Source organism: Oncorhynchus masou, unplaced genomic scaffold (assembly GCF_036934945.1).
Source record: "Oncorhynchus masou masou isolate Uvic2021 unplaced genomic scaffold, UVic_Omas_1.1 unplaced_scaffold_1065, whole genome shotgun sequence".
NCBI lineage: Eukaryota > Metazoa > Chordata > Actinopteri > Salmoniformes > Salmonidae > Oncorhynchus > Oncorhynchus masou.
Genome location: NW_027000357.1, coordinates 145,001 through 157,500, shown reverse-complemented (window position 1 = coordinate 157,500; position 12,500 = coordinate 145,001).

Sequence of the window (12,500 nt, the reverse complement as noted above, 5' to 3'; positions counted from 1 at the left end):
ACTGCTGTTACTGATTAAACCCACTGCTGTTACTCTGATTAAACACACCGCTGTTAATCTGATTAAACACACTGCTGTTACTGATTAAACACACTGCTGTTACTCTGATTAAATACACCGCTGTTACTCTGATTAAACACACCGCTGTTACTCTGATTAAACACACTGCTGTTACTCTGATTAAACACACTGCTGTTACTGATTAAACCCACTGCTGTTACTCTGATTAAACACACCGCTGTTAATCTGATTAAACACACTGCTGTTACTGATTAAACCCACTGCTGTTACTCTGATTAAACACACCGCTGTTAATCTGATTAAACACACTGCTGTTACTGATTAAACACACTGCTGTTACTCTGATTAAATACACCGCTGTTACTCTGATTAAATACACCGCTGTTACTCTGATTAAACACACCGATGTTACTCTGATTAAACACACTGCTGTTACTCTGATTAAACACACCGCTGTTACTCTGATTAAACACACTGCTGTTACTCTGATTAAACACACTGCTGTTACTCTGATTAAACACACCGCTGTTACTCTGAATAAATACACTGCTGTTACTCTGATTAACCACACTGCTGTTACTCTGATTAAACACACTGCTGTTACTCTGATTAAAATACACTGCTGTTACTCTGAATATATACACTGCTGTTACTCTGATTAAATACAACGCTGTTACTGACTAAATACACTGCTGTTACTCTGATTAAACACACTGCTGTTACTCTGATTAAACACACTGCTGTTACTCTGATTAAACACACCGCTGTTACTCTGATTAAATACACTGCTGTTACTCTGATTAAACACACTGCTGTTACTCTGATTAAATACACTGCTGTTACTCTGATTAAATACACCGCTGTTACTCTGATTAAACACACCGCTGTAGCTCTGAATAAACACACTGCTGTTACTCTGATTAAATACACTGCTGTTACTCTGATTAAACACACTGCTGTTACTCTGATTAAACACACTGCTGTTACTCTGATTAAATACAACGCTGTTACTCTGATTAAACACACTGCTGTTACTCTGATTAAACACACCGCAGTAGTTCTGATTAAACACACTGCTGTTACTCTGATTAAATACACTGCTGTTACTCTGATTAAACACACTGCTGTTACTCTGATTAAACACACTGCTGTTACTCTGATTAAACACACTGCTGTTACTCTGATTAAACACACTGCTGTTACTCTGATTAAACACACTGCTGTTACTCTGATTAAACACACTGCTGTTACTCTGATTAAACACACTGCTGTTACTCTGATTAAACACACTGCTGTTACTCTGATTAAACACACTGCTGTTACTCTGATTAAACACACTGCTGTTACTCTGATTAAACACACCGATGTTACTCTGATTAAACACACTGCTGTTACTCTGAATATATACACTGCTGTTACTCTGATTAAACACACTGCTGTTACTCTGATTAAACACACTGCTGTTACTCTGATTAAACACACTGCTGTTACTCTGATTAAATACACTGCTGTTACTCTGATTAAACACACTGCTGTTACTCTGATTAAATACACCGCTGTTACTCTGATTAAACACACTGCTGTTACTCTGATTAAACACACTGCTGTTACTCTGATTAAACACACCGCTGTAGCTCTGATTAAACCCACTGCTGTTACTCTGACTAAACACACTGCTGTTACTCTGATTAAATACACTGCTGTTACTCTGATTAAACACACTGCTGTTACTGACTAAATACACCGCTGTTACTCTGATTAAATACGCCGCTGTTACTGACTAAATACACCGCTGTTACTCTGATTAAATACACCGCTGTTACTGACTAAATACACCACTGTTACTCTGATTAAATACACCGCTGCTATTGATTAAATACACCGCTGTTACTGACTAAATACACCGCTGTTACTGACTAAATACACTGCTGTTACTCTGATTAAATACACTGCTGTTACTCTGATTAAATACACCGCTGTTACTCTGACTAAATACACCGCTGTTACTATGATTAAATACACCGCTGTTACTGACTAAATACACCGCTGTTACTCTGATTAAACACACCGCTGTTACTGACTAAATACACCGCTGTTACTCTGATTAAACACACTGCTGTTACTCTGATTAAACACACTGCTGTTACTCTGATTAAACCCACTGCTGTTAATCTGATTAAACACACTGCTGTTACTCTGATTAAACCCACTGCTGTTACTCTGATTAAATACATGTAGTCACCGTACACATAGTCACCGTACACATAGTTACCGTACACATAGTTACCGTACACATAGTCACCGTACACATAGTCACCGTACACATAGTCACCGTACACATAGTCACCGTACACATAGTCACCGTACACAGTCACCGTAGTCACCGTACACATAGTCACCGTACATATAGTCACCGTACACATGGTCACCGTACACATGGTCACCGTACACATAGTCACCGTACACATGGTCACCGTACACATAGTCACCGTACACATAGTCACCGTACACATAGTCACCGTACACATAGTCACCGTACACATAGTCACTGTAGTCACCGTACACATAGTCACCGTACACAGTCACCATAGTCACCGTACACATAGTCACCGTACATATAGTCACCGTACACATGGTCACCGTACACATGGTCACCGTACATATAGTCACCGTACACATGGTCACCGTACACATAGTCACCGTACACATAGTCACCGTACACATAGTCACCGTACACATAGTCACCGTACACATAGTCACCGTAGTCACCGTACACATAGTCACTGTAGTCACCGTACACATAGTCACCATACACATAGTCACCGTACACATAGTCACCGTACACATAGTCACTGTACACATAGTCACCGTACACATAGTCACCGTACACATAGTCACCATACACGTAGTCACCGTACACATAGTCACCGTACACATAGTCACCGTACACATGGTCACCGTACACATGGTCACCGTACACATAGTCACCGTACACATGGTCACCGTACACATAGTCACCGTACACATAGTCACCGTACACATAGTCACCGTACACATAGTCACCGTACACATAGTTACTGTAGTCACCGTACACATAGTCACCGTACACATAGTCACCGTACACATAGTCACCGTACACATAGTCACCGTACACATGGTCACCGTACACATAGTCACTGTAGTCACCGTACACATAGTCACCGTACACATAGTCACCATAGTCACCGTACACATAGTCACCGTACACAGTCACTGTAGTCACCGTACACATAGTCACCGTACACATAGTCACCGTACACACGGTCACCGCACACATGGTCACCGTACACATAGTCACCGTACACATAGTCACCATAGTCACCATACACATAGTCACCGTACACATAGTCACCGTACACATAGTCACCGTAGTCACCGTACACATAGTGACCATACACATAGTCACTGTACACATAGTCACCATACACATAGTCACCGTACACATGGTCACCATACACATAGTCACCGTAGTCACCGTACACATAGTCACTGTACACATAGTCACCGTAGTCACCGTACACATAGTCACTGTACACATAGTCACCGTACACATAGTCACCGTACACATAGTCACTGTACACATAGTCACCGTACACAAAGTCACTGTAGTCACTGTACACATAGTCACCGTACACATAGTCACCATACACATAGTCACCGTACATAGTCACCGTACACATAGTCACCGTACACATAGTCACCGTACACATAGTCACCGTACACATAGTGACCGTACACATTGTCACTGTACACATAGTCACCGTACACATGGTCACCGTACACATAGTCACCGTACACATAGTTACCGTACACATAGTCACTGTAGTCACTGTACACATAGTCACCATACACATAGTCACCGTACACATAGTCACCATAGTCACCGTACACATAGTCACCGTACACATAGTCACCGTACACATGGTCACCGTACACATAGTCACCGTACACATAGTCACCGTACACATAGTCACCATAGTCACCGTACACATAGTCACCGTACACATAGTCACCGTACACATAGTCACCGTAGTCACCGTACACATGGTCACCGTGCACATAGTCACTGTACACATAGTCACCGTACACATAGTCACCGTACACATAGTCACCGTACACATAGTCACCGTACACATAGTCACCGTACACATAGTCACCGTACACATAGTCACCATAGTCACCGTACACATGGTCACCGTACACAGAGTCACCATACACATAGTCACCGTACACATGGTCACCGTACACATAGTCACCGTACACATAGTCACTGTACACATAGTCACCGTACACATAGTTACCGTACACATAGTTACCGTACACATAGTCACCGTACACATAGTCACCGTACACATAGTCACCGTACACATAGTCACCGTAGTCACCGTACACATAGTCACCGTACATATAGTCACCGTACACATAGTCACCGTAGTCACCGTACACATAGTCACTGTAGTCACCGTACACATAGTAACCATACACATAGTCACCGTACACATAGTCACCGTACACATAGTCACTGTACACATAGTCACCGTACACATAGTCACCGTACACATAGTCACCATACACGTAGTCACCATACACATAGTCACCGTACACATAGTCACCGTACATGGTCACCGTACACATGGTCACCGTACATAGTCACCGTACATGGTCACCGTACACATAGTCACCGTACATAGTCACCGTACACATAGTCACCGTACACATAGTCACCGTACACATAGTCACTGTAGTCACCATACATAGTCACCGTACACATAGTCACCGTACACATAGTCACCGCACATAGTCACCGTACACATAGTCACCGTACACATAGTCACCGTACACATGGTCACCGTACACATAGTCACTGTAGTCACTGTACACATAGTCACCGTACACATAGTCACTGTACACATAGTCACCGTACACATAGTTACCGTACACATAGTTACCGTACACATAGTCACCGTACACATAGTCACCGTACACATAGTCACCGTACACATAGTCACCGTAGTCACCGTACACATAGTCACCGTACATATAGTCACCGTACACATAGTCACCGTAGTCACCGTACACATAGTCACTGTAGTCACCGTACACATAGTAACCATACACATAGTCACCGTACACATAGTCACCGTACACATAGTCACTGTACACATAGTCACCGTACACATAGTCACCGTACACATAGTCACCATACACGTAGTCACCATACACATAGTCACCGTACACATAGTCACCGTACACATGGTCACCGTACACATGGTCACCGTACACATAGTCACCGTACACATGGTCACCACATAGTCACCGTACACATAGTCACCGTACACATAGTCACCGTACACATAGTCACCGTACACATAGTCACTGTAGTCACCGTACACATAGTCACCGTACACATAGTCACCGTACACATAGTCACCGTACACATAGTCACCGTACACATAGTCACCGTACACATGGTCACCGTACACATAGTCACTGTAGTCACTGTACACATAGTCACCGTACACATAGTCACCGTACACATAGTCACCATAGTCACCGTACACATAGTCACCGTACACAGTCACTGTAGTCACCGTACACATAGTCACCGTACACATGGTCACCGTACACATGGTCACCGTACACATAGTCACCGTACACATAGTCACCATAGTCACCATACACATAGTCACCGTACACATAGTCACCGTAGTCACCATACACATAGTCACCATACACATTGTCACCATAGTCACCGTACACATAGTGACCATACACATAGTCACTGTACACATAGTCACCATACACATAGTCACCGTACACATGGTCACCATACACATAGTCACCGTACACATAGTCACCGTACACATAGTCACCGTAGTCACCGTACACATAGTCACTGTACACATAGTCACCGTACACATAGTCACTGTAGTCACTGTACACATAGTCACCGTACACATAGTCACCATACACATAGTCACCGTACACATAGTCACCGTACACATAGTCACCGTACACATAGTTACCGTACACATAGTCACCGTACACATAGTGACCGTACACATTGTCACTGTACACATAGTCACCGTACACATGGTCACCGTACACATAGTCACCGTACACATAGTCACCGTACACATAGTCACTGTAGTCACTGTACACATAGTCACCATACACATAGTCACCGTACACATAGTCACCATAGTCACCGTACACATAGTCACCGTACACATAGTCACCGTAGTCACCGTACACATGGTCACCGTACACATAGTCACCGTACACATAGTCACCGTACACATAGTCACCGTACACATAGTCACCATAGTCACCGTACACATAGTCACCGTACACATAGTCACCGTAGTCACCGTACACATGGTCACCGTACACATAGTCACTGTACACATAGTCACCGTACACATAGTCACCGTACACATAGTCACCGTACACATAGTCACCGTACACATAGTCACCGTACACATAGTCACCGTAGTCACCGTACACATAGTCACCGTACACATAGTCACCGTAGTCACCGTACACATAGTCACCGTACACATAGTCACCGTACACATAGTCACCGTACACATAGTCACCGTACACATGGTCACCGTACACATAGTCACCGTACACATAGTCACCGTACACATAGTCACCGTACACATAGTCACCGTACACATAGTCACCATAGTCACCGTACACATGGTCACCGTACACAGAGTCACCATACACATAGTCACCGTACACATAGTCACCGTACACATAGTCACCGTACACATAGTCACCATACACATAGTCACTGTACACATTGTCACCGTACACATAGTCACCGTACACATAGTCACCGTACACAGTCACCGTACACATAGTCACCGTACACATAGTCACTGTACACATAGTCACCGTACACATAGTCACCGTACACATAGTCACTGTAGTCACCGTACACATAGTCACCACACACATAGTCACCGTACACATAGTCGTCGTACACATAGTCACTGTACACATAGTCACCGTACACATAGTCACCGTACACATAGTCACTGTAGTCACCGTACACATAGTCACCGTACACATGGTCACCGTACACATAGTCACCGTACACATAGTCACCTTACACATAGTCACCGTACACATGGTCACCGTACACATAGTCACCGTACACATGGTCACCGTACACATGGTCACCGTACACATAGTCACCGTAGTCACCATACACATAGTCACCATACACATTGTCACCATAGTCACCGTACACATAGTGACCATACACATAGTCACTGTACACATAGTCACCATACACATAGTCACCGTACACATGGTCACCATACACATAGTCACCGTACACATAGTCACCGTACACATAGTCACCGTAGTCACCGTACACATAGTCACTGTACACATAGTCACCGTACACATAGTCACTGTAGTCACTGTACACATAGTCACCGTACACATAGTCACCATACACATAGTCACCGTACACATAGTCACCGTACACATAGTCACCGTACACATAGTCACCGTACACATAGTGACCGTACACATTGTCACTGTACACATAGTCACCGTACACATGGTCACCGTACACATAGTCACCGTACACATAGTCACCGTACACATAGTCACTGTAGTCACTGTACACATAGTCACCATACACATAGTCACCGTACACATAGTCACCATAGTCACCGTACACATAGTCACCGTACACATAGTCACCGTAGTCACCGTACACATGGTCACCGTACACATAGTCACCGTACACATAGTCACCGTACACATAGTCACCGTACACATAGTCACCATAGTCACCGTACACATAGTCACCGTACATACATAGTCACCGTAGTCACCGTACACATGGTCACCGTACACATAGTCACTGTACACATAGTCACCGTACACATAGTCACCGTACACATAGTCACCGCACACATAGTCACCGTACACATAGTCACCGTAGTCACAGTACACATAGTCACCGTACACATAGTCACCGTAGTCACCGTACACATAGTCACCGTACACATAGTCACCGTACACATAGTCACCGTACACATAGTCACCGTACATAGTCACCATAGTCACCGACATGGTCACCGTACACATAGTCACCGTACACATAGTCACCGCACACATAGTCACCGTACACATAGTCACCGTACACATAGTCACCATAGTCACCGCATACATGGTCACCGCACACAGAGTCACCATACACATAGTCACCGTACACATAGTCACCGTACACATAGTCACCGTACACATAGTCACCATACACATAGTCACTGTACACATTGTCACCGTACACATAGTCACCGTACACATAGTCACCGTACACATAGTCACCGTACACATAGTCACCGTACACATAGTCACTGTACACATAGTCACCGTACACATAGTCACCGTACACATAGTCACTGTAGTCACCGTACACATAGTCACCACACACATAGTCACCGTACACATAGTCGTCGTACACATAGTCACCGTACACATAGTCACTGTAGTCACCGTACACATAGTCACCGTACACATAGTCACCGTACACATAGTCACCGTACACAGTCACCGTACACATAGTCACCGTACACATAGTCACCGTACACATAGTCACTGTAGTCACCGTACACATAGTCACCGTACACATAGTCACCGTACACATAGTCACCGTACACATAGTCACCGTACACATAGTCACCATAGTCACCGTACACATAGTCACCGTACACATAGTCACCGTAGTCACCGTACACATGGTCACCGTACACATAGTCACCGTACACATAGTCACCGTACACATAGTCACCGTACACATAATCACCATAGTCACCGTACACATAGTCACCGTACACATAGTCACCGTAGTCACCGTACACATGGTCACCGTACACATAGTCACTGTACACATAGTCACCGTACACATAGTCACCGTACACATAGTCACCGTACACATAGTCACCGTACACATAGTCACCGTAGTCACCGTACACATAGTCACCGTACACATAGTCACCGTATTCACCGTACACATAGTCACCTTACACATAGTCACCGTACACATAGTCACCGTACACATAGTCACCGTACACATAGTCACCATAGTCACCGTACACATGGTCACCGTACACATAGTCACCGTACACATAGTCACCGTACACATAGTCACCGTACACATAGTCACCGTACACATAGTCACCATAGTCACCGTACACATGGTCACCGTACACAGAGTCACCATACACATAGTCACCGTACACATAGTCACCGTACACATAGTCACCGTACACATAGTCACCATACACATAGTCACTGTACACATTGTCACCGTACACATAGTCACCGTACACATAGTCACCGTACACATAGTCACCGTACACATAGTCACCGTACACATAGTCACTGTACACACATAGTCACCGTACACATAGTCACCGTACACATAGTCACTGTAGTCACCGTATACATAGTCACCACACACATAGTCACCGTACACATAGTCGTCGTACACATAGTCACCGTATACATAGTCACTGTAGTCACCGTACACATAGTCACCGTACATAGTCACCGTACACATAGTCACCGTACACAGTCACCGTACACATAGTCACAGTACACATAGTCACCGTACACATAGTCACTGTAGTCACCGTACACATAGTCACCGTATACATGGTCACCGTACACATAGTCACCGTACACATAGTCACCTTACACATAGTCACCGTACACATGGTCACCGTACACATAGTCACCGTACTCATGGTCACCGTACACATAGTCACCGTACACATAGTCACCGTACACATGGTCACCGTACACATAGTCACCGTACTCATGGTCACCGTACACATAGTCACCGTACACATAGTCAACGTACACATAGTCACCGTGCACATAGTCACCGTGCACATAGTCACCATAGTCACCGTACACATAGTCACCGTACACATAGTCACCGTACACATAGTCACCTTACACATAGTCACCGTATAACATGTCATTTTCTCCCTTTGCTTCTCTCCTTCCTCTCCTCCATTTTGTCCTTCATCTCCACTATTTTCTCCCTTTGTTTCTCTCCTTCCTCTCTTCCATTTTCTCCTTTGTGTCCTCTATTTTCTCCCTTGTTTCTCTCCTTCCTCTCCTCGATTTTCTCCCTTGTTTCTCTCCTTCTCCTCTATTTTCTCCCTTGTTTCTCTCCTTCTCCTCTATTTTCTCCCTTGTTTCTCTCCTTCTCCTCTATTTTCTCCCTTTGTTTCTCTCAATATTTCCAAGTCATTTTGATGTAAAGTTGCAGAAGTAGAGAGTTGTTTCCTGGGGAACAGAGAGCAGAGCGTGCTCTTTCCTATCAACCTTTCTGGAACTTACAGCGTCGCACTTAGACGTTAATGAAGCATACTGTTTGGATTTATCTGAGAGAACAGCTGAGTGTGTGTGAAAAGCGAGTGACTGAGTGTGTGTGTGTGCATTTAATTTCCTCGTTTTTATTCTGCCTCTCAATACATCTGGTGAGATCCTTTAAAAATGAGCAGATCCCGAATCAAGTTGAGATGCTATCTGCTGTTCATCAAAAAAATCAACGTGTAGCTGATTTATCACTGACCTCCATCACTGTTACATCTGACCTCCATCACTGTTATATCTGACCTCCATCGCTGTTATATCTGACCTCCATCACTGTTAAATCTGACCTCCATCACTGTTAAATCTGACCTCCATCACTGTTGCATCTGACCTCCATCACTGTTAAATCTGACCAGGCTCCACTGTTATATCTGACCAGGTTCCACTGTTGTATCTGACCTCTATCACTGTTATATCTGACCTACATCACTGTTATATCTGACCTCCATCACTGTTATATCTGACCAGGTTCCACTGTTGTATCTGACCTACATCACTGTTATATCTGACCTCTATCACTGTTATATCTGACCTCCATCACTGTTATATCTGACCTCCATCACTGTTATATCTGACCTCCATCACTGTTATATCTGACCAGGGTCAACTGTTATATCTGACCAGGCTCCAACTCCATCACTTTTATATCTGACCTCCATCACTGTTATATCTGACCTCCATCACTGTTATATCTGACCAGGCTCCAACTCCATCACTGTTGTATCTGACCAGGCTCCAACTCCATCACTGTTATATCTGACCTCCATCACTGTTATATCTGACCAGGGTCAACTGTTATATCTGACCAGGCTCCAACTCCATCACTTTTATATCTGACCTCCATCACTGTTATATCTGACCTCCATCACTGTTATATCTGACCAGGCTCCAACTCCATCACTGTTGTATCTGACCAGGCTCCAACTCCATCACTGTTATATATGACAAGGCTCCAACTCCATCACTGTTGTATCTGACCAGGCTCCAACTCCATCACTGTTATATCTGACCTCCATCACTGTTATATCTGACCTCCATCACTGTTATATCTGACCTCCATCACTGTTATATCTGACCTCCATCACTGTTATATCTGACCGCCATCACTGTTGAATCTGACCTCCATCACTGTTATATCTGACCGCCATCACTGTTGTATCTGACCTCCATCACTGTTATATCTGACCTCCATCACTGTTATATCTGACCTCCATCACTGTTGTATCTGACCTCCATCACTGTTATATCTGACCTCCATCACTGTTATATCTGACCTCCATCACTGTTATATCTGACCTCCATCACTGTTGTATCTGACCTCCATCACTGTTATATCTGAAGGGGGCTCCAACTCCATCACTAATATATCTGACCAGGCTCCAACTCCATCACTGTTATATCTGACCAGGCTCCACTGTTGTATCTGACCAGGCTCCACTGTTGTATCTGACCTCCATCACTGTTATATCTGACCAGGCTCCACTGTTATATCTGACCTCCATCACTGTTGTATCTGACCAGGCTCCAACTCCATCACTGTTATATCTGACCAGGCTCCAACTCCATCACTGTTATATCTGACCTCCATCACTGTTATATCTGACCTCCATCACTGTTGTATCTGACCTCCATCACTGTTATATCTGAAGGGGGCTCCAACTCCATCACTAATATATCTGACCAGGCTCCAACTCCATCACTGTTATATCTGACCAGGCTCCACTGTTGTATCTGACCAGGCTCCACTGTTGTATCTGACCTCCATCACTGTTATATCTGACCAGGCTCCAACTCCATCACCATGACACCTCACTATAGTTCCTCTGATGACAGCAGCGTCCCAGTCCATGTATACCGAACCAAACCAGCACAGACACACCTTGGCATAAACATCAGGTAACTTCCACAAAGCTGAACGATCTGAGAGACAAGGCAAGAAGGGCATTCTATGCCATCAAAAGGAACATGAATTTCAACATACCAATTAGGATTTGGCTAAAAATACTTGAATCAGTCATAGA